The following is a 17,013-nucleotide window of genomic DNA, read 5'->3' as shown; positions in this document are numbered from 1 at the left end:
AAATTCTCCATCGTCTCTCATGGACTTCTCTGCGGATGTTCCATGCGAGAGCCAAGCTTTTCTCTGGAGGTGCCAGGCAGGCGCTTCAAGCGACACAGCTGTTTATGCCAGGAAAATTGGAACGCAACAGTTCCGTCGTTGGCTCGTTGGTCTAGGGGTATGATTCTCGCTTAGGGTGCGAGAGGTCCCGGGTTCAAATCCCGGACGAGCCCTGCTCTCTCTGTCTGAGGGCGAGCCTGAGCGCTCTTCTTTTTCTCGCCTCCCTTTAACTAAAGCACACCGTCCTCTGCGGCTGACCAAGCCGACAAATGTGAGAGTATCGACGCCAGTGCACGGCTTGGTCAAAACGTTGGCTCGTTGGTCTAGGGGTATGATTCTCGCTTCGGGTGCGAGAGGTCCCGGGTTCAAATCCCGGACGAGCCCTGCCTGGTGCGTGCTTGGCATAGCTCTCTCTCTCCCCATCTGTGCCAGTATGCTTTTGCAACGGTCTTACTCAAGGGCGCTTGGCTCTGCGTCATGCACGCGGCGGTGCTTCTCAACGAGGGTTATCTTTACGCCACCTCGGAGCCTTTTGCAAGTGGAACTCTGTGAGCCTTCCGAGGAAGCTCTTTCTTAGCTCATGCACTGCTATGGCTCTGCTTCTCCCGTAAGGTGCCAGAGGTCTTTGGCGGGCTCCCCATTTTCACGGCTTGGTTCCTCTTCTGTTTCTGTCACTCGGCTGCTCTCTACTCCTCCTGCCTTTTCTGACACTGCTGTCAGATCTTGCGCTTGCTGCATCCTGTGCCAAATTGTGAGAGTGAGCAAGGCGCCTCGTGGCCGCTTTCTCCGTCACTGGCTCGTTGGTCTAGGGGTATGATTCTCGCTTTGGGTGCGAGAGGTCCCGGGTTCAAATCCCGGACGAGCCCTTGCTTACGGAAACCTTTGCTGCCGATCTGATGCCTGACGTGCTTCTCTCAATGGCTGCCAATCTGTTGAATTGATTTTTCTTGGAACTCACTACTGGGAAGGCGGTATGTTCCCTCTTGCTTGCCCTCCCACTGCCCTCCCCCTCTCCTCGGCTGGCCTTAGATTGCTTGTTGCATGCACAGGGTGCAGATTTTGAGCCCACGCGTATCTCCTTTTTTCCCCAGCTCTTCCGCTTCAAAAACACATTTTTGGTCAAATTCTCCATCGTCTCTCATGGACTTCTCTGCGGATGTTCCATGCGAGAGCCAAGCTTTTCTCTGGAGGTGCCAGGCAGGCGCTTCAAGCGACACAGCTGTTTATGCCAGGAAAATTGGAACGCAACAGTTCCGTCGTTGGCTCGTTGGTCTAGGGGTATGATTCTCGCTTAGGGTGCGAGAGGTCCCGGGTTCAAATCCCGGACGAGCCCTGCTCTCTCTGTCTGAGGGCGAGCCTGAGCGCTCTTCTTTTTCTCGCCTCCCTTTAACTAAAGCACACCGTCCTCTGCGGCTGACCAAGCCGACAAATGTGAGAGTATCGACGCCAGTGCACGGCTTGGTCAAAACGTTGGCTCGTTGGTCTAGGGGTATGATTCTCGCTTCGGGTGCGAGAGGTCCCGGGTTCAAATCCCGGACGAGCCCTGCCTGGTGCGTGCTTGGCATAGCTCTCTCTCTCCCCATCTGTGCCAGTATGCTTTTGCAACGGTCTTACTCAAGGGCGCTTGGCTCTGCGTCATGCACGCGGCGGTGCTTCTCAACGAGGGTTATCTTTACGCCACCTCGGAGCCTTTTGCAAGTGGAACTCTGTGAGCCTTCCGAGGAAGCTCTTTCTTAGCTCATGCACTGCTATGGCTCTGCTTCTCCCGTAAGGTGCCAGAGGTCTTTGGCGGGCTCCCCATTTTCACGGCTTGGTTCCTCTTCTGTTTCTGTCACTCGGCTGCTCTCTACTCCTCCTGCCTTTTCTGACACTGCTGTCAGATCTTGCGCTTGCTGCATCCTGTGCCAAATTGTGAGAGTGAGCAAGGCGCCTCGTGGCCGCTTTCTCCGTCACTGGCTCGTTGGTCTAGGGGTATGATTCTCGCTTTGGGTGCGAGAGGTCCCGGGTTCAAATCCCGGACGAGCCCTTGCTTATGGAAACCTTTGCTGCCGATCTGATGCCTGACGTGCTTCTCTCAATGGCTGCCAATCTGTTGAATTGATTTTTCTTGGAACTCACTACTGGGAAGGCGGTATGTTCCCTCTTGCTTGCCCTCCCACTGCCCTCCCCCTCTCCTCGGCTGGCCTTAGATTGCTTGTTGCATGCACAGGGTGCAGATTTTGAGCCCACGCGTATCTCCTTTTTTCCCCAGCTCTTCCGCTTCAAAAACACATTTTTGGTCAAATTCTCCATCGTCTCTCATGGACTTCTCTGCGGATGTTCCATGCGAGAGCCAAGCTTTTCTCTGGAGGTGCCAGGCAGGCGCTTCAAGCGACACAGCTGTTTATGCCAGGAAAATTGGAACGCAACAGTTCCGTCGTTGGCTCGTTGGTCTAGGGGTATGATTCTCGCTTAGGGTGCGAGAGGTCCCGGGTTCAAATCCCGGACGAGCCCTGCTCTCTCTGTCTGAGGGCGAGCCTGAGCGCTCTTCTTTTTCTCGCCTCCCTTTAACTAAAGCACACCGTCCTCTGCGGCTGACCAAGCCGACAAATGTGAGAGTATCGACGCCAGTGCACGGCTTGGTCAAAACGTTGGCTCGTTGGTCTAGGGGTATGATTCTCGCTTCGGGTGCGAGAGGTCCCGGGTTCAAATCCCGGACGAGCCCTGCCTGGTGCGTGCTTGGCATAGCTCTCTCTCTCCCCATCTGTGCCAGTATGCTTTTGCAACGGTCTTACTCAAGGGCGCTTGGCTCTGCGTCATGCACGCGGCGGTGCTTCTCAACGAGGGTTATCTTTACGCCACCTCGGAGCCTTTTGCAAGTGGAACTCTGTGAGCCTTCCGAGGAAGCTCTTTCTTAGCTCATGCACTGCTATGGCTCTGCTTCTCCCGTAAGGTGCCAGAGGTCTTTGGCGGGCTCCCCATTTTCACGGCTTGGTTCCTCTTCTGTTTCTGTCACTCGGCTGCTCTCTACTCCTCCTGCCTTTTCTGACACTGCTGTCAGATCTTGCGCTTGCTGCATCCTGTGCCAAATTGTGAGAGTGAGCAAGGCGCCTCGTGGCCGCTTTCTCCGTCACTGGCTCGTTGGTCTAGGGGTATGATTCTCGCTTTGGGTGCGAGAGGTCCCGGGTTCAAATCCCGGACGAGCCCTTGCTTACGGAAACCTTTGCTGCCGATCTGATGCCTGACGTGCTTCTCTCAATGGCTGCCAATCTGTTGAATTGATTTTTCTTGGAACTCACTACTGGGAAGGCGGTATGTTCCCTCTTGCTTGCCCTCCCACTGCCCTCCCCCTCTCCTCGGCTGGCCTTAGATTGCTTGTTGCATGCACAGGGTGCAGATTTTGAGCCCACGCGTATCTCCTTTTTTCCCCAGCTCTTCCGCTTCAAAAACACATTTTTGGTCAAATTCTCCATCGTCTCTCATGGACTTCTCTGCGGATGTTCCATGCGAGAGCCAAGCTTTTCTCTGGAGGTGCCAGGCAGGCGCTTCAAGCGACACAGCTGTTTATGCCAGGAAAATTGGAACGCAACAGTTCCGTCGTTGGCTCGTTGGTCTAGGGGTATGATTCTCGCTTAGGGTGCGAGAGGTCCCGGGTTCAAATCCCGGACGAGCCCTGCTCTCTCTGTCTGAGGGCGAGCCTGAGCGCTCTTCTTTTTCTCGCCTCCCTTTAACTAAAGCACACCGTCCTCTGCGGCTGACCAAGCCGACAAATGTGAGAGTATCGACGCCAGTGCACGGCTTGGTCAAAACGTTGGCTCGTTGGTCTAGGGGTATGATTCTCGCTTCGGGTGCGAGAGGTCCCGGGTTCAAATCCCGGACGAGCCCTGCCTGGTGCGTGCTTGGCATAGCTCTCTCTCTCCCCATCTGTGCCAGTATGCTTTTGCAACGGTCTTACTCAAGGGCGCTTGGCTCTGCGTCATGCACGCGGCGGTGCTTCTCAACGAGGGTTATCTTTACGCCACCTCGGAGCCTTTTGCAAGTGGAACTCTGTGAGCCTTCCGAGGAAGCTCTTTCTTAGCTCATGCACTGCTATGGCTCTGCTTCTCCCGTAAGGTGCCAGAGGTCTTTGGCGGGCTCCCCATTTTCACGGCTTGGTTCCTCTTCTGTTTCTGTCACTCGGCTGCTCTCTACTCCTCCTGCCTTTTCTGACACTGCTGTCAGATCTTGCGCTTGCTGCATCCTGTGCCAAATTGTGAGAGTGAGCAAGGCGCCTCGTGGCCGCTTTCTCCGTCACTGGCTCGTTGGTCTAGGGGTATGATTCTCGCTTTGGGTGCGAGAGGTCCCGGGTTCAAATCCCGGACGAGCCCTTGCTTACGGAAACCTTTGCTGCCGATCTGATGCCTGACGTGCTTCTCTCAATGGCTGCCAATCTGTTGAATTGATTTTTCTTGGAACTCACTACTGGGAAGGCGGTATGTTCCCTCTTGCTTGCCCTCCCACTGCCCTCCCCCTCTCCTCGGCTGGCCTTAGATTGCTTGTTGCATGCACAGGGTGCAGATTTTGAGCCCACGCGTATCTCCTTTTTTCCCCAGCTCTTCCGCTTCAAAAACACATTTTTGGTCAAATTCTCCATCGTCTCTCATGGACTTCTCTGCGGATGTTCCATGCGAGAGCCAAGCTTTTCTCTGGAGGTGCCAGGCAGGCGCTTCAAGCGACACAGCTGTTTATGCCAGGAAAATTGGAACGCAACAGTTCCGTCGTTGGCTCGTTGGTCTAGGGGTATGATTCTCGCTTAGGGTGCGAGAGGTCCCGGGTTCAAATCCCGGACGAGCCCTGCTCTCTCTGTCTGAGGGCGAGCCTGAGCGCTCTTCTTTTTCTCGCCTCCCTTTAACTAAAGCACACCGTCCTCTGCGGCTGACCAAGCCGACAAATGTGAGAGTATCGACGCCAGTGCACGGCTTGGTCAAAACGTTGGCTCGTTGGTCTAGGGGTATGATTCTCGCTTCGGGTGCGAGAGGTCCCGGGTTCAAATCCCGGACGAGCCCTGCCTGGTGCGTGCTTGGCATAGCTCTCTCTCTCCCCATCTGTGCCAGTATGCTTTTGCAACGGTCTTACTCAAGGGCGCTTGGCTCTGCGTCATGCACGCGGCGGTGCTTCTCAACGAGGGTTATCTTTACGCCACCTCGGAGCCTTTTGCAAGTGGAACTCTGTGAGCCTTCCGAGGAAGCTCTTTCTTAGCTCATGCACTGCTATGGCTCTGCTTCTCCCGTAAGGTGCCAGAGGTCTTTGGCGGGCTCCCCATTTTCACGGCTTGGTTCCTCTTCTGTTTCTGTCACTCGGCTGCTCTCTACTCCTCCTGCCTTTTCTGACACTGCTGTCAGATCTTGCGCTTGCTGCATCCTGTGCCAAATTGTGAGAGTGAGCAAGGCGCCTCGTGGCCGCTTTCTCCGTCACTGGCTCGTTGGTCTAGGGGTATGATTCTCGCTTTGGGTGCGAGAGGTCCCGGGTTCAAATCCCGGACGAGCCCTTGCTTACGGAAACCTTTGCTGCCGATCTGATGCCTGACGTGCTTCTCTCAATGGCTGCCAATCTGTTGAATTGATTTTTCTTGGAACTCACTACTGGGAAGGCGGTATGTTCCCTCTTGCTTGCCCTCCCACTGCCCTCCCCCTCTCCTCGGCTGGCCTTAGATTGCTTGTTGCATGCACAGGGTGCAGATTTTGAGCCCACGCGTATCTCCTTTTTTCCCCAGCTCTTCCGCTTCAAAAACACATTTTTGGTCAAATTCTCCATCGTCTCTCATGGACTTCTCTGCGGATGTTCCATGCGAGAGCCAAGCTTTTCTCTGGAGGTGCCAGGCAGGCGCTTCAAGCGACACAGCTGTTTATGCCAGGAAAATTGGAACGCAACAGTTCCGTCGTTGGCTCGTTGGTCTAGGGGTATGATTCTCGCTTAGGGTGCGAGAGGTCCCGGGTTCAAATCCCGGACGAGCCCTGCTCTCTCTGTCTGAGGGCGAGCCTGAGCGCTCTTCTTTTTCTCGCCTCCCTTTAACTAAAGCACACCGTCCTCTGCGGCTGACCAAGCCGACAAATGTGAGAGTATCGACGCCAGTGCACGGCTTGGTCAAAACGTTGGCTCGTTGGTCTAGGGGTATGATTCTCGCTTCGGGTGCGAGAGGTCCCGGGTTCAAATCCCGGACGAGCCCTGCCTGGTGCGTGCTTGGCATAGCTCTCTCTCTCCCCATCTGTGCCAGTATGCTTTTGCAACGGTCTTACTCAAGGGCGCTTGGCTCTGCGTCATGCACGCGGCGGTGCTTCTCAACGAGGGTTATCTTTACGCCACCTCGGAGCCTTTTGCAAGTGGAACTCTGTGAGCCTTCCGAGGAAGCTCTTTCTTAGCTCATGCACTGCTATGGCTCTGCTTCTCCCGTAAGGTGCCAGAGGTCTTTGGCGGGCTCCCCATTTTCACGGCTTGGTTCCTCTTCTGTTTCTGTCACTCGGCTGCTCTCTACTCCTCCTGCCTTTTCTGACACTGCTGTCAGATCTTGCGCTTGCTGCATCCTGTGCCAAATTGTGAGAGTGAGCAAGGCGCCTCGTGGCCGCTTTCTCCGTCACTGGCTCGTTGGTCTAGGGGTATGATTCTCGCTTTGGGTGCAAGAGGTCCCGGGTTCAAATCCCGGACGAGCCCTTGCTTACGGAAACCTTTGCTGCCGATCTGATGCCTGACGTGCTTCTCTCAATGGCTGCCAATCTGTTGAATTGATTTTTCTTGGAACTCACTACTGGGAAGGCGGTATGTTCCCTCTTGCTTGCCCTCCCACTGCCCTCCCCCTCTCCTCGGCTGGCCTTAGATTGCTTGTTGCATGCACAGGGTGCAGATTTTGAGCCCACGCGTATCTCCTTTTTTCCCCAGCTCTTCCGCTTCAAAAACACATTTTTGGTCAAATTCTCCATCGTCTCTCATGGACTTCTCTGCGGATGTTCCATGCGAGAGCCAAGCTTTTCTCTGGAGGTGCCAGGCAGGCGCTTCAAGCGACACAGCTGTTTATGCCAGGAAAATTGGAACGCAACAGTTCCGTCGTTGGCTCGTTGGTCTAGGGGTATGATTCTCGCTTAGGGTGCGAGAGGTCCCGGGTTCAAATCCCGGACGAGCCCTGCTCTCTCTGTCTGAGGGCGAGCCTGAGCGCTCTTCTTTTTCTCGCCTCCCTTTAACTAAAGCACACCGTCCTCTGCGGCTGACCAAGCCGACAAATGTGAGAGTATCGACGCCAGTGCACGGCTTGGTCAAAACGTTGGCTCGTTGGTCTAGGGGTATGATTCTCGCTTCGGGTGCGAGAGGTCCCGGGTTCAAATCCCGGACGAGCCCTGCCTGGTGCGTGCTTGGCATAGCTCTCTCTCTCCCCATCTGTGCCAGTATGCTTTTGCAACGGTCTTACTCAAGGGCGCTTGGCTCTGCGTCATGCACGCGGCGGTGCTTCTCAACGAGGGTTATCTTTACGCCACCTCGGAGCCTTTTGCAAGTGGAACTCTGTGAGCCTTCCGAGGAAGCTCTTTCTTAGCTCATGCACTGCTATGGCTCTGCTTCTCCCGTAAGGTGCCAGAGGTCTTTGGCGGGCTCCCCATTTTCACGGCTTGGTTCCTCTTCTGTTTCTGTCACTCGGCTGCTCTCTACTCCTCCTGCCTTTTCTGACACTGCTGTCAGATCTTGCGCTTGCTGCATCCTGTGCCAAATTGTGAGAGTGAGCAAGGCGCCTCGTGGCCACTTTCTCCGTCACTGGCTCGTTGGTCTAGGGGTATGATTCTCGCTTTGGGTGCGAGAGGTCCCGGGTTCAAATCCCGGACGAGCCCTTGCTTACGGAAACCTTTGCTGCCGATCTGATGCCTGACGTGCTTCTCTCAATGGCTGCCAATCTGTTGAATTGATTTTTCTTGGAACTCACTACTGGGAAGGCGGTATGTTCCCTCTTGCTTGCCCTCCCACTGCCCTCCCCCTCTCCTCGGCTGGCCTTAGATTGCTTGTTGCATGCACAGGGTGCAGATTTTGAGCCCACGCGTATCTCCTTTTTTCCCCAGCTCTTCCGCTTCAAAAACACATTTTTGGTCAAATTCTCCATCGTCTCTCATGGACTTCTCTGCGGATGTTCCATGCGAGAGCCAAGCTTTTCTCTGGAGGTGCCAGGCAGGCGCTTCAAGCGACACAGCTGTTTATGCCAGGAAAATTGGAACGCAACAGTTCCGTCGTTGGCTCGTTGGTCTAGGGGTATGATTCTCGCTTAGGGTGCGAGAGGTCCCGGGTTCAAATCCCGGACGAGCCCTGCTCTCTCTGTCTGAGGGCGAGCCTGAGCGCTCTTCTTTTTCTCGCCTCCCTTTAACTAAAGCACACCGTCCTCTGCGGCTGACCAAGCCGACAAATGTGAGAGTATCGACGCCAGTGCACGGCTTGGTCAAAACGTTGGCTCGTTGGTCTAGGGGTATGATTCTCGCTTCGGGTGCGAGAGGTCCCGGGTTCAAATCCCGGACGAGCCCTGCCTGGTGCGTGCTTGGCATAGCTCTCTCTCTCCCCATCTGTGCCAGTATGCTTTTGCAACGGTCTTACTCAAGGGCGCTTGGCTCTGCGTCATGCACGCGGCGGTGCTTCTCAACGAGGGTTATCTTTACGCCACCTCGGAGCCTTTTGCAAGTGGAACTCTGTGAGCCTTCCGAGGAAGCTCTTTCTTAGCTCATGCACTGCTATGGCTCTGCTTCTCCCGTAAGGTGCCAGAGGTCTTTGGCGGGCTCCCCATTTTCACGGCTTGGTTCCTCTTCTGTTTCTGTCACTCGGCTGCTCTCTACTCCTCCTGCCTTTTCTGACACTGCTGTCAGATCTTGCGCTTGCTGCATCCTGTGCCAAATTGTGAGAGTGAGCAAGGCGCCTCGTGGCCGCTTTCTCCGTCACTGGCTCGTTGGTCTAGGGGTATGATTCTCGCTTTGGGTGCGAGAGGTCCCGGGTTCAAATCCCGGACGAGCCCTTGCTTACGGAAACCTTTGCTGCCGATCTGATGCCTGACGTGCTTCTCTCAATGGCTGCCAATCTGTTGAATTGATTTTTCTTGGAACTCACTACTGGGAAGGCGGTATGTTCCCTCTTGCTTGCCCTCCCACTGCCCTCCCCCTCTCCTCGGCTGGCCTTAGATTGCTTGTTGCATGCACAGGGTGCAGATTTTGAGCCCACGCGTATCTCCTTTTTTCCCCAGCTCTTCCGCTTCAAAAACACATTTTTGGTCAAATTCTCCATCGTCTCTCATGGACTTCTCTGCGGATGTTCCATGCGAGAGCCAAGCTTTTCTCTGGAGGTGCCAGGCAGGCGCTTCAAGCGACACAGCTGTTTATGCCAGGAAAATTGGAACGCAACAGTTCCGTCGTTGGCTCGTTGGTCTAGGGGTATGATTCTCGCTTAGGGTGCGAGAGGTCCCGGGTTCAAATCCCGGACGAGCCCTGCTCTCTCTGTCTGAGGGCGAGCCTGAGCGCTCTTCTTTTTCTCGCCTCCCTTTAACTAAAGCACACCGTCCTCTGCGGCTGACCAAGCCGACAAATGTGAGAGTATCGACGCCAGTGCACGGCTTGGTCAAAACGTTGGCTCGTTGGTCTAGGGGTATGATTCTCGCTTCGGGTGCGAGAGGTCCCGGGTTCAAATCCCGGACGAGCCCTGCCTGGTGCGTGCTTGGCATAGCTCTCTCTCTCCCCATCTGTGCCAGTATGCTTTTGCAACGGTCTTACTCAAGGGCGCTTGGCTCTGCGTCATGCACGCGGCGGTGCTTCTCAACGAGGGTTATCTTTACGCCACCTCGGAGCCTTTTGCAAGTGGAACTCTGTGAGCCTTCCGAGGAAGCTCTTTCTTAGCTCATGCACTGCTATGGCTCTGCTTCTCCCGTAAGGTGCCAGAGGTCTTTGGCGGGCTCCCCATTTTCACGGCTTGGTTCCTCTTCTGTTTCTGTCACTCGGCTGCTCTCTACTCCTCCTGCCTTTTCTGACACTGCTGTCAGATCTTGCGCTTGCTGCATCCTGTGCCAAATTGTGAGAGTGAGCAAGGCGCCTCGTGGCCGCTTTCTCCGTCACTGGCTCGTTGGTCTAGGGGTATGATTCTCGCTTTGGGTGCAAGAGGTCCCGGGTTCAAATCCCGGACGAGCCCTTGCTTACGGAAACCTTTGCTGCCGATCTGATGCCTGACGTGCTTCTCTCAATGGCTGCCAATCTGTTGAATTGATTTTTCTTGGAACTCACTACTGGGAAGGCGGTATGTTCCCTCTTGCTTGCCCTCCCACTGCCCTCCCCCTCTCCTCGGCTGGCCTTAGATTGCTTGTTGCATGCACAGGGTGCAGATTTTGAGCCCACGCGTATCTCCTTTTTTCCCCAGCTCTTCCGCTTCAAAAACACATTTTTGGTCAAATTCTCCATCGTCTCTCATGGACTTCTCTGCGGATGTTCCATGCGAGAGCCAAGCTTTTCTCTGGAGGTGCCAGGCAGGCGCTTCAAGCGACACAGCTGTTTATGCCAGGAAAATTGGAACGCAACAGTTCCGTCGTTGGCTCGTTGGTCTAGGGGTATGATTCTCGCTTAGGGTGCGAGAGGTCCCGGGTTCAAATCCCGGACGAGCCCTGCTCTCTCTGTCTGAGGGCGAGCCTGAGCGCTCTTCTTTTTCTCGCCTCCCTTTAACTAAAGCACACCGTCCTCTGCGGCTGACCAAGCCGACAAATGTGAGAGTATCGACGCCAGTGCACGGCTTGGTCAAAACGTTGGCTCGTTGGTCTAGGGGTATGATTCTCGCTTCGGGTGCGAGAGGTCCCGGGTTCAAATCCCGGACGAGCCCTGCCTGGTGCGTGCTTGGCATAGCTCTCTCTCTCCCCATCTGTGCCAGTATGCTTTTGCAACGGTCTTACTCAAGGGCGCTTGGCTCTGCGTCATGCACGCGGCGGTGCTTCTCAACGAGGGTTATCTTTACGCCACCTCGGAGCCTTTTGCAAGTGGAACTCTGTGAGCCTTCCGAGGAAGCTCTTTCTTAGCTCATGCACTGCTATGGCTCTGCTTCTCCCGTAAGGTGCCAGAGGTCTTTGGCGGGCTCCCCATTTTCACGGCTTGGTTCCTCTTCTGTTTCTGTCACTCGGCTGCTCTCTACTCCTCCTGCCTTTTCTGACACTGCTGTCAGATCTTGCGCTTGCTGCATCCTGTGCCAAATTGTGAGAGTGAGCAAGGCGCCTCGTGGCCGCTTTCTCCGTCACTGGCTCGTTGGTCTAGGGGTATGATTCTCGCTTTGGGTGCGAGAGGTCCCGGGTTCAAATCCCGGACGAGCCCTTGCTTACGGAAACCTTTGCTGCCGATCTGATGCCTGACGTGCTTCTCTCAATGGCTGCCAATCTGTTGAATTGATTTTTCTTGGAACTCACTACTGGGAAGGCGGTATGTTCCCTCTTGCTTGCCCTCCCACTGCCCTCCCCCTCTCCTCGGCTGGCCTTAGATTGCTTGTTGCATGCACAGGGTGCAGATTTTGAGCCCACGCGTATCTCCTTTTTTCCCCAGCTCTTCCGCTTCAAAAACACATTTTTGGTCAAATTCTCCATCGTCTCTCATGGACTTCTCTGCGGATGTTCCATGCGAGAGCCAAGCTTTTCTCTGGAGGTGCCAGGCAGGCGCTTCAAGCGACACAGCTGTTTATGCCAGGAAAATTGGAACGCAACAGTTCCGTCGTTGGCTCGTTGGTCTAGGGGTATGATTCTCGCTTAGGGTGCGAGAGGTCCCGGGTTCAAATCCCGGACGAGCCCTGCTCTCTCTGTCTGAGGGCGAGCCTGAGCGCTCTTCTTTTTCTCGCCTCCCTTTAACTAAAGCACACCGTCCTCTGCGGCTGACCAAGCCGACAAATGTGAGAGTATCGACGCCAGTGCACGGCTTGGTCAAAACGTTGGCTCGTTGGTCTAGGGGTATGATTCTCGCTTCGGGTGCGAGAGGTCCCGGGTTCAAATCCCGGACGAGCCCTGCCTGGTGCGTGCTTGGCATAGCTCTCTCTCTCCCCATCTGTGCCAGTATGCTTTTGCAACGGTCTTACTCAAGGGCGCTTGGCTCTGCGTCATGCACGCGGCGGTGCTTCTCAACGAGGGTTATCTTTACGCCACCTCGGAGCCTTTTGCAAGTGGAACTCTGTGAGCCTTCCGAGGAAGCTCTTTCTTAGCTCATGCACTGCTATGGCTCTGCTTCTCCCGTAAGGTGCCAGAGGTCTTTGGCGGGCTCCCCATTTTCACGGCTTGGTTCCTCTTCTGTTTCTGTCACTCGGCTGCTCTCTACTCCTCCTGCCTTTTCTGACACTGCTGTCAGATCTTGCGCTTGCTGCATCCTGTGCCAAATTGTGAGAGTGAGCAAGGCGCCTCGTGGCCCCTTTCTCCGTCACTGGCTCGTTGGTCTAGGGGTATGATTCTCGCTTTGGGTGCGAGAGGTCCCGGGTTCAAATCCCGGACGAGCCCTTGCTTACGGAAACCTTTGCTGCCGATCTGATGCCTGACGTGCTTCTCTCAATGGCTGCCAATCTGTTGAATTGATTTTTCTTGGAACTCACTACTGGGAAGGCGGTATGTTCCCTCTTGCTTGCCCTCCCACTGCCCTCCCCCTCTCCTCGGCTGGCCTTAGATTGCTTGTTGCATGCACAGGGTGCAGATTTTGAGCCCACGCGTATCTCCTTTTTTCCCCAGCTCTTCCGCTTCAAAAACACATTTTTGGTCAAATTCTCCATCGTCTCTCATGGACTTCTCTGCGGATGTTCCATGCGAGAGCCAAGCTTTTCTCTGGAGGTGCCAGGCAGGCGCTTCAAGCGACACAGCTGTTTATGCCAGGAAAATTGGAACGCAACAGTTCCGTCGTTGGCTCGTTGGTCTAGGGGTATGATTCTCGCTTAGGGTGCGAGAGGTCCCGGGTTCAAATCCCGGACGAGCCCTGCTCTCTCTGTCTGAGGGCGAGCCTGAGCGCTCTTCTTTTTCTCGCCTCCCTTTAACTAAAGCACACCGTCCTCTGCGGCTGACCAAGCCGACAAATGTGAGAGTATCGACGCCAGTGCACGGCTTGGTCAAAACGTTGGCTCGTTGGTCTAGGGGTATGATTCTCGCTTCGGGTGCGAGAGGTCCCGGGTTCAAATCCCGGACGAGCCCTGCCTGGTGCGTGCTTGGCATAGCTCTCTCTCTCCCCATCTGTGCCAGTATGCTTTTGCAACGGTCTTACTCAAGGGCGCTTGGCTCTGCGTCATGCACGCGGCGGTGCTTCTCAACGAGGGTTATCTTTACGCCACCTCGGAGCCTTTTGCAAGTGGAACTCTGTGAGCCTTCCGAGGAAGCTCTTTCTTAGCTCATGCACTGCTATGGCTCTGCTTCTCCCGTAAGGTGCCAGAGGTCTTTGGCGGGCTCCCCATTTTCACGGCTTGGTTCCTCTTCTGTTTCTGTCACTCGGCTGCTCTCTACTCCTCCTGCCTTTTCTGACACTGCTGTCAGATCTTGCGCTTGCTGCATCCTGTGCCAAATTGTGAGAGTGAGCAAGGCGCCTCGTGGCCGCTTTCTCCGTCACTGGCTCGTTGGTCTAGGGGTATGATTCTCGCTTTGGGTGCGAGAGGTCCCGGGTTCAAATCCCGGACGAGCCCTTGCTTACGGAAACCTTTGCTGCCGATCTGATGCCTGACGTGCTTCTCTCAATGGCTGCCAATCTGTTGAATTGATTTTTCTTGGAACTCACTACTGGGAAGGCGGTATGTTCCCTCTTGCTTGCCCTCCCACTGCCCTCCCCCTCTCCTCGGCTGGCCTTAGATTGCTTGTTGCATGCACAGGGTGCAGATTTTGAGCCCACGCGTATCTCCTTTTTTCCCCAGCTCTTCCGCTTCAAAAACACATTTTTGGTCAAATTCTCCATCGTCTCTCATGGACTTCTCTGCGGATGTTCCATGCGAGAGCCAAGCTTTTCTCTGGAGGTGCCAGGCAGGCGCTTCAAGCGACACAGCTGTTTATGCCAGGAAAATTGGAACGCAACAGTTCCGTCGTTGGCTCGTTGGTCTAGGGGTATGATTCTCGCTTAGGGTGCGAGAGGTCCCGGGTTCAAATCCCGGACGAGCCCTGCTCTCTCTGTCTGAGGGCGAGCCTGAGCGCTCTTCTTTTTCTCGCCTCCCTTTAACTAAAGCACACCGTCCTCTGCGGCTGACCAAGCCGACAAATGTGAGAGTATCGACGCCAGTGCACGGCTTGGTCAAAACGTTGGCTCGTTGGTCTAGGGGTATGATTCTCGCTTCGGGTGCGAGAGGTCCCGGGTTCAAATCCCGGACGAGCCCTGCCTGGTGCGTGCTTGGCATAGCTCTCTCTCTCCCCATCTGTGCCAGTATGCTTTTGCAACGGTCTTACTCAAGGGCGCTTGGCTCTGCGTCATGCACGCGGCGGTGCTTCTCAACGAGGGTTATCTTTACGCCACCTCGGAGCCTTTTGCAAGTGGAACTCTGTGAGCCTTCCGAGGAAGCTCTTTCTTAGCTCATGCACTGCTATGGCTCTGCTTCTCCCGTAAGGTGCCAGAGGTCTTTGGCGGGCTCCCCATTTTCACGGCTTGGTTCCTCTTCTGTTTCTGTCACTCGGCTGCTCTCTACTCCTCCTGCCTTTTCTGACACTGCTGTCAGATCTTGCGCTTGCTGCATCCTGTGCCAAATTGTGAGAGTGAGCAAGGCGCCTCGTGGCCGCTTTCTCCGTCACTGGCTCGTTGGTCTAGGGGTATGATTCTCGCTTTGGGTGCGAGAGGTCCCGGGTTCAAATCCCGGACGAGCCCTTGCTTATGGAAACCTTTGCTGCCGATCTGATGCCTGACGTGCTTCTCTCAATGGCTGCCAATCTGTTGAATTGATTTTTCTTGGAACTCACTACTGGGAAGGCGGTATGTTCCCTCTTGCTTGCCCTCCCACTGCCCTCCCCCTCTCCTCGGCTGGCCTTAGATTGCTTGTTGCATGCACAGGGTGCAGATTTTGAGCCCACGCGTATCTCCTTTTTTCCCCAGCTCTTCCGCTTCAAAAACACATTTTTGGTCAAATTCTCCATCGTCTCTCATGGACTTCTCTGCGGATGTTCCATGCGAGAGCCAAGCTTTTCTCTGGAGGTGCCAGGCAGGCGCTTCAAGCGACACAGCTGTTTATGCCAGGAAAATTGGAACGCAACAGTTCCGTCGTTGGCTCGTTGGTCTAGGGGTATGATTCTCGCTTAGGGTGCGAGAGGTCCCGGGTTCAAATCCCGGACGAGCCCTGCTCTCTCTGTCTGAGGGCGAGCCTGAGCGCTCTTCTTTTTCTCGCCTCCCTTTAACTAAAGCACACCGTCCTCTGCGGCTGACCAAGCCGACAAATGTGAGAGTATCGACGCCAGTGCACGGCTTGGTCAAAACGTTGGCTCGTTGGTCTAGGGGTATGATTCTCGCTTCGGGTGCGAGAGGTCCCGGGTTCAAATCCCGGACGAGCCCTGCCTGGTGCGTGCTTGGCATAGCTCTCTCTCTCCCCATCTGTGCCAGTATGCTTTTGCAACGGTCTTACTCAAGGGCGCTTGGCTCTGCGTCATGCACGCGGCGGTGCTTCTCAACGAGGGTTATCTTTACGCCACCTCGGAGCCTTTTGCAAGTGGAACTCTGTGAGCCTTCCGAGGAAGCTCTTTCTTAGCTCATGCACTGCTATGGCTCTGCTTCTCCCGTAAGGTGCCAGAGGTCTTTGGCGGGCTCCCCATTTTCACGGCTTGGTTCCTCTTCTGTTTCTGTCACTCGGCTGCTCTCTACTCCTCCTGCCTTTTCTGACACTGCTGTCAGATCTTGCGCTTGCTGCATCCTGTGCCAAATTGTGAGAGTGAGCAAGGCGCCTCGTGGCCGCTTTCTCCGTCACTGGCTCGTTGGTCTAGGGGTATGATTCTCGCTTTGGGTGCGAGAGGTCCCGGGTTCAAATCCCGGACGAGCCCTTGCTTACGGAAACCTTTGCTGCCGATCTGATGCCTGACGTGCTTCTCTCAATGGCTGCCAATCTGTTGAATTGATTTTTCTTGGAACTCACTACTGGGAAGGCGGTATGTTCCCTCTTGCTTGCCCTCCCACTGCCCTCCCCCTCTCCTCGGCTGGCCTTAGATTGCTTGTTGCATGCACAGGGTGCAGATTTTGAGCCCACGCGTATCTCCTTTTTTCCCCAGCTCTTCCGCTTCAAAAACACATTTTTGGTCAAATTCTCCATCGTCTCTCATGGACTTCTCTGCGGATGTTCCATGCGAGAGCCAAGCTTTTCTCTGGAGGTGCCAGGCAGGCGCTTCAAGCGACACAGCTGTTTATGCCAGGAAAATTGGAACGCAACAGCTCCGTCGTTGGCTCGTTGGTCTAGGGGTATGATTCTCGCTTAGGGTGCGAGAGGTCCCGGGTTCAAATCCCGGACGAGCCCTGCTCTCTCTGTCTGAGGGCGAGCCTGAGCGCTCTTCTTTTTCTCGCCTCCCTTTAACTAAAGCACACCGTCCTCTGCGGCTGACCAAGCCGACAAATGTGAGAGTATCGACGCCAGTGCACGGCTTGGTCAAAACGTTGGCTCGTTGGTCTAGGGGTATGATTCTCGCTTCGGGTGCGAGAGGTCCCGGGTTCAAATCCCGGACGAGCCCTGCCTGGTGCGTGCTTGGCATAGCTCTCTCTCTCCCCATCTGTGCCAGTATGCTTTTGCAACGGTCTTACTCAAGGGCGCTTGGCTCTGCGTCATGCACGCGGCGGTGCTTCTCAACGAGGGTTATCTTTACGCCACCTCGGAGCCTTTTGCAAGTGGAACTCTGTGAGCCTTCCGAGGAAGCTCTTTCTTAGCTCATGCACTGCTATGGCTCTGCTTCTCCCGTAAGGTGCCAGAGGTCTTTGGCGGGCTCCCCATTTTCACGGCTTGGTTCCTCTTCTGTTTCTGTCACTCGGCTGCTCTCTACTCCTCCTGCCTTTTCTGACACTGCTGTCAGATCTTGCGCTTGCT

General features: G+C 55.1%; 44 non-coding genes across 44 annotated transcripts; all 44 read left to right on the top strand.

The window, feature by feature from the left end:
• The first annotated feature begins 140 nt into the window (after positions 1–140).
• TRNAP-AGG (transfer RNA proline (anticodon AGG)) lies at positions 141–212 on the top strand. Its single transcript has one exon. It is a non-coding gene; the product is annotated as a tRNA-Pro (tRNA).
• Positions 213–351: 139 nt separating this feature from the next.
• TRNAP-CGG (transfer RNA proline (anticodon CGG)) lies at positions 352–423 on the top strand. Its single transcript has one exon. It is a non-coding gene; the product is annotated as a tRNA-Pro (tRNA).
• A 410-nt stretch (positions 424–833) lies between these two features.
• On the top strand, positions 834–905 carry TRNAP-UGG (transfer RNA proline (anticodon UGG)). The gene has a single exon. It is a non-coding gene; the product is annotated as a tRNA-Pro (tRNA).
• A 395-nt stretch (positions 906–1,300) lies between these two features.
• On the top strand, positions 1,301–1,372 carry TRNAP-AGG (transfer RNA proline (anticodon AGG)). The gene has a single exon. It is a non-coding gene; the product is annotated as a tRNA-Pro (tRNA).
• Positions 1,373–1,511: 139 nt separating this feature from the next.
• Positions 1,512–1,583, top strand: TRNAP-CGG (transfer RNA proline (anticodon CGG)). Its single transcript has one exon. It is a non-coding gene; the product is annotated as a tRNA-Pro (tRNA).
• Positions 1,584–1,993: 410 nt separating this feature from the next.
• On the top strand, positions 1,994–2,065 carry TRNAP-UGG (transfer RNA proline (anticodon UGG)). The gene has a single exon. It is a non-coding gene; the product is annotated as a tRNA-Pro (tRNA).
• A 395-nt stretch (positions 2,066–2,460) lies between these two features.
• Positions 2,461–2,532, top strand: TRNAP-AGG (transfer RNA proline (anticodon AGG)). Its single transcript has one exon. It is a non-coding gene; the product is annotated as a tRNA-Pro (tRNA).
• A 139-nt stretch (positions 2,533–2,671) lies between these two features.
• On the top strand, positions 2,672–2,743 carry TRNAP-CGG (transfer RNA proline (anticodon CGG)). Its single transcript has one exon. It is a non-coding gene; the product is annotated as a tRNA-Pro (tRNA).
• A 410-nt stretch (positions 2,744–3,153) lies between these two features.
• On the top strand, positions 3,154–3,225 carry TRNAP-UGG (transfer RNA proline (anticodon UGG)). The gene has a single exon. It is a non-coding gene; the product is annotated as a tRNA-Pro (tRNA).
• Positions 3,226–3,620: 395 nt separating this feature from the next.
• On the top strand, positions 3,621–3,692 carry TRNAP-AGG (transfer RNA proline (anticodon AGG)). The gene has a single exon. It is a non-coding gene; the product is annotated as a tRNA-Pro (tRNA).
• A 139-nt stretch (positions 3,693–3,831) lies between these two features.
• On the top strand, positions 3,832–3,903 carry TRNAP-CGG (transfer RNA proline (anticodon CGG)). Its single transcript has one exon. It is a non-coding gene; the product is annotated as a tRNA-Pro (tRNA).
• A 410-nt stretch (positions 3,904–4,313) lies between these two features.
• On the top strand, positions 4,314–4,385 carry TRNAP-UGG (transfer RNA proline (anticodon UGG)). Its single transcript has one exon. It is a non-coding gene; the product is annotated as a tRNA-Pro (tRNA).
• A 395-nt stretch (positions 4,386–4,780) lies between these two features.
• On the top strand, positions 4,781–4,852 carry TRNAP-AGG (transfer RNA proline (anticodon AGG)). The gene has a single exon. It is a non-coding gene; the product is annotated as a tRNA-Pro (tRNA).
• A 139-nt stretch (positions 4,853–4,991) lies between these two features.
• TRNAP-CGG (transfer RNA proline (anticodon CGG)) lies at positions 4,992–5,063 on the top strand. The gene has a single exon. It is a non-coding gene; the product is annotated as a tRNA-Pro (tRNA).
• A 410-nt stretch (positions 5,064–5,473) lies between these two features.
• On the top strand, positions 5,474–5,545 carry TRNAP-UGG (transfer RNA proline (anticodon UGG)). The gene has a single exon. It is a non-coding gene; the product is annotated as a tRNA-Pro (tRNA).
• A 395-nt stretch (positions 5,546–5,940) lies between these two features.
• TRNAP-AGG (transfer RNA proline (anticodon AGG)) lies at positions 5,941–6,012 on the top strand. Its single transcript has one exon. It is a non-coding gene; the product is annotated as a tRNA-Pro (tRNA).
• A 139-nt stretch (positions 6,013–6,151) lies between these two features.
• Positions 6,152–6,223, top strand: TRNAP-CGG (transfer RNA proline (anticodon CGG)). The gene has a single exon. It is a non-coding gene; the product is annotated as a tRNA-Pro (tRNA).
• A 410-nt stretch (positions 6,224–6,633) lies between these two features.
• TRNAP-UGG (transfer RNA proline (anticodon UGG)) lies at positions 6,634–6,705 on the top strand. Its single transcript has one exon. It is a non-coding gene; the product is annotated as a tRNA-Pro (tRNA).
• A 395-nt stretch (positions 6,706–7,100) lies between these two features.
• Positions 7,101–7,172, top strand: TRNAP-AGG (transfer RNA proline (anticodon AGG)). The gene has a single exon. It is a non-coding gene; the product is annotated as a tRNA-Pro (tRNA).
• Positions 7,173–7,311: 139 nt separating this feature from the next.
• Positions 7,312–7,383, top strand: TRNAP-CGG (transfer RNA proline (anticodon CGG)). Its single transcript has one exon. It is a non-coding gene; the product is annotated as a tRNA-Pro (tRNA).
• A 410-nt stretch (positions 7,384–7,793) lies between these two features.
• TRNAP-UGG (transfer RNA proline (anticodon UGG)) lies at positions 7,794–7,865 on the top strand. The gene has a single exon. It is a non-coding gene; the product is annotated as a tRNA-Pro (tRNA).
• A 395-nt stretch (positions 7,866–8,260) lies between these two features.
• On the top strand, positions 8,261–8,332 carry TRNAP-AGG (transfer RNA proline (anticodon AGG)). Its single transcript has one exon. It is a non-coding gene; the product is annotated as a tRNA-Pro (tRNA).
• Positions 8,333–8,471: 139 nt separating this feature from the next.
• Positions 8,472–8,543, top strand: TRNAP-CGG (transfer RNA proline (anticodon CGG)). The gene has a single exon. It is a non-coding gene; the product is annotated as a tRNA-Pro (tRNA).
• A 410-nt stretch (positions 8,544–8,953) lies between these two features.
• On the top strand, positions 8,954–9,025 carry TRNAP-UGG (transfer RNA proline (anticodon UGG)). Its single transcript has one exon. It is a non-coding gene; the product is annotated as a tRNA-Pro (tRNA).
• Positions 9,026–9,420: 395 nt separating this feature from the next.
• TRNAP-AGG (transfer RNA proline (anticodon AGG)) lies at positions 9,421–9,492 on the top strand. Its single transcript has one exon. It is a non-coding gene; the product is annotated as a tRNA-Pro (tRNA).
• A 139-nt stretch (positions 9,493–9,631) lies between these two features.
• On the top strand, positions 9,632–9,703 carry TRNAP-CGG (transfer RNA proline (anticodon CGG)). Its single transcript has one exon. It is a non-coding gene; the product is annotated as a tRNA-Pro (tRNA).
• A 410-nt stretch (positions 9,704–10,113) lies between these two features.
• TRNAP-UGG (transfer RNA proline (anticodon UGG)) lies at positions 10,114–10,185 on the top strand. The gene has a single exon. It is a non-coding gene; the product is annotated as a tRNA-Pro (tRNA).
• A 395-nt stretch (positions 10,186–10,580) lies between these two features.
• Positions 10,581–10,652, top strand: TRNAP-AGG (transfer RNA proline (anticodon AGG)). Its single transcript has one exon. It is a non-coding gene; the product is annotated as a tRNA-Pro (tRNA).
• A 139-nt stretch (positions 10,653–10,791) lies between these two features.
• Positions 10,792–10,863, top strand: TRNAP-CGG (transfer RNA proline (anticodon CGG)). Its single transcript has one exon. It is a non-coding gene; the product is annotated as a tRNA-Pro (tRNA).
• A 410-nt stretch (positions 10,864–11,273) lies between these two features.
• TRNAP-UGG (transfer RNA proline (anticodon UGG)) lies at positions 11,274–11,345 on the top strand. The gene has a single exon. It is a non-coding gene; the product is annotated as a tRNA-Pro (tRNA).
• A 395-nt stretch (positions 11,346–11,740) lies between these two features.
• TRNAP-AGG (transfer RNA proline (anticodon AGG)) lies at positions 11,741–11,812 on the top strand. Its single transcript has one exon. It is a non-coding gene; the product is annotated as a tRNA-Pro (tRNA).
• Positions 11,813–11,951: 139 nt separating this feature from the next.
• Positions 11,952–12,023, top strand: TRNAP-CGG (transfer RNA proline (anticodon CGG)). The gene has a single exon. It is a non-coding gene; the product is annotated as a tRNA-Pro (tRNA).
• Positions 12,024–12,433: 410 nt separating this feature from the next.
• Positions 12,434–12,505, top strand: TRNAP-UGG (transfer RNA proline (anticodon UGG)). Its single transcript has one exon. It is a non-coding gene; the product is annotated as a tRNA-Pro (tRNA).
• Positions 12,506–12,900: 395 nt separating this feature from the next.
• Positions 12,901–12,972, top strand: TRNAP-AGG (transfer RNA proline (anticodon AGG)). The gene has a single exon. It is a non-coding gene; the product is annotated as a tRNA-Pro (tRNA).
• A 139-nt stretch (positions 12,973–13,111) lies between these two features.
• Positions 13,112–13,183, top strand: TRNAP-CGG (transfer RNA proline (anticodon CGG)). Its single transcript has one exon. It is a non-coding gene; the product is annotated as a tRNA-Pro (tRNA).
• A 410-nt stretch (positions 13,184–13,593) lies between these two features.
• On the top strand, positions 13,594–13,665 carry TRNAP-UGG (transfer RNA proline (anticodon UGG)). Its single transcript has one exon. It is a non-coding gene; the product is annotated as a tRNA-Pro (tRNA).
• A 395-nt stretch (positions 13,666–14,060) lies between these two features.
• On the top strand, positions 14,061–14,132 carry TRNAP-AGG (transfer RNA proline (anticodon AGG)). The gene has a single exon. It is a non-coding gene; the product is annotated as a tRNA-Pro (tRNA).
• Positions 14,133–14,271: 139 nt separating this feature from the next.
• TRNAP-CGG (transfer RNA proline (anticodon CGG)) lies at positions 14,272–14,343 on the top strand. Its single transcript has one exon. It is a non-coding gene; the product is annotated as a tRNA-Pro (tRNA).
• A 410-nt stretch (positions 14,344–14,753) lies between these two features.
• TRNAP-UGG (transfer RNA proline (anticodon UGG)) lies at positions 14,754–14,825 on the top strand. Its single transcript has one exon. It is a non-coding gene; the product is annotated as a tRNA-Pro (tRNA).
• Positions 14,826–15,220: 395 nt separating this feature from the next.
• On the top strand, positions 15,221–15,292 carry TRNAP-AGG (transfer RNA proline (anticodon AGG)). The gene has a single exon. It is a non-coding gene; the product is annotated as a tRNA-Pro (tRNA).
• A 139-nt stretch (positions 15,293–15,431) lies between these two features.
• On the top strand, positions 15,432–15,503 carry TRNAP-CGG (transfer RNA proline (anticodon CGG)). Its single transcript has one exon. It is a non-coding gene; the product is annotated as a tRNA-Pro (tRNA).
• Positions 15,504–15,913: 410 nt separating this feature from the next.
• TRNAP-UGG (transfer RNA proline (anticodon UGG)) lies at positions 15,914–15,985 on the top strand. The gene has a single exon. It is a non-coding gene; the product is annotated as a tRNA-Pro (tRNA).
• A 395-nt stretch (positions 15,986–16,380) lies between these two features.
• Positions 16,381–16,452, top strand: TRNAP-AGG (transfer RNA proline (anticodon AGG)). The gene has a single exon. It is a non-coding gene; the product is annotated as a tRNA-Pro (tRNA).
• A 139-nt stretch (positions 16,453–16,591) lies between these two features.
• Positions 16,592–16,663, top strand: TRNAP-CGG (transfer RNA proline (anticodon CGG)). The gene has a single exon. It is a non-coding gene; the product is annotated as a tRNA-Pro (tRNA).
• The last annotated feature ends 350 nt before the right edge of the window (positions 16,664–17,013 follow it).

The sequence above is a fragment of the Phyllobates terribilis genome, unplaced genomic scaffold (assembly GCF_046119375.1).
Source record: "Phyllobates terribilis strain yellow unplaced genomic scaffold, ASM4611937v1 Scaffold_9309__1_contigs__length_17012, whole genome shotgun sequence".
NCBI classification, from domain to species: domain Eukaryota; kingdom Metazoa; phylum Chordata; class Amphibia; order Anura; family Dendrobatidae; genus Phyllobates; species Phyllobates terribilis.
Note: the sequence above shows the minus strand (reverse complement) of the source record. Positions and strands in the feature narration are given on the sequence as shown.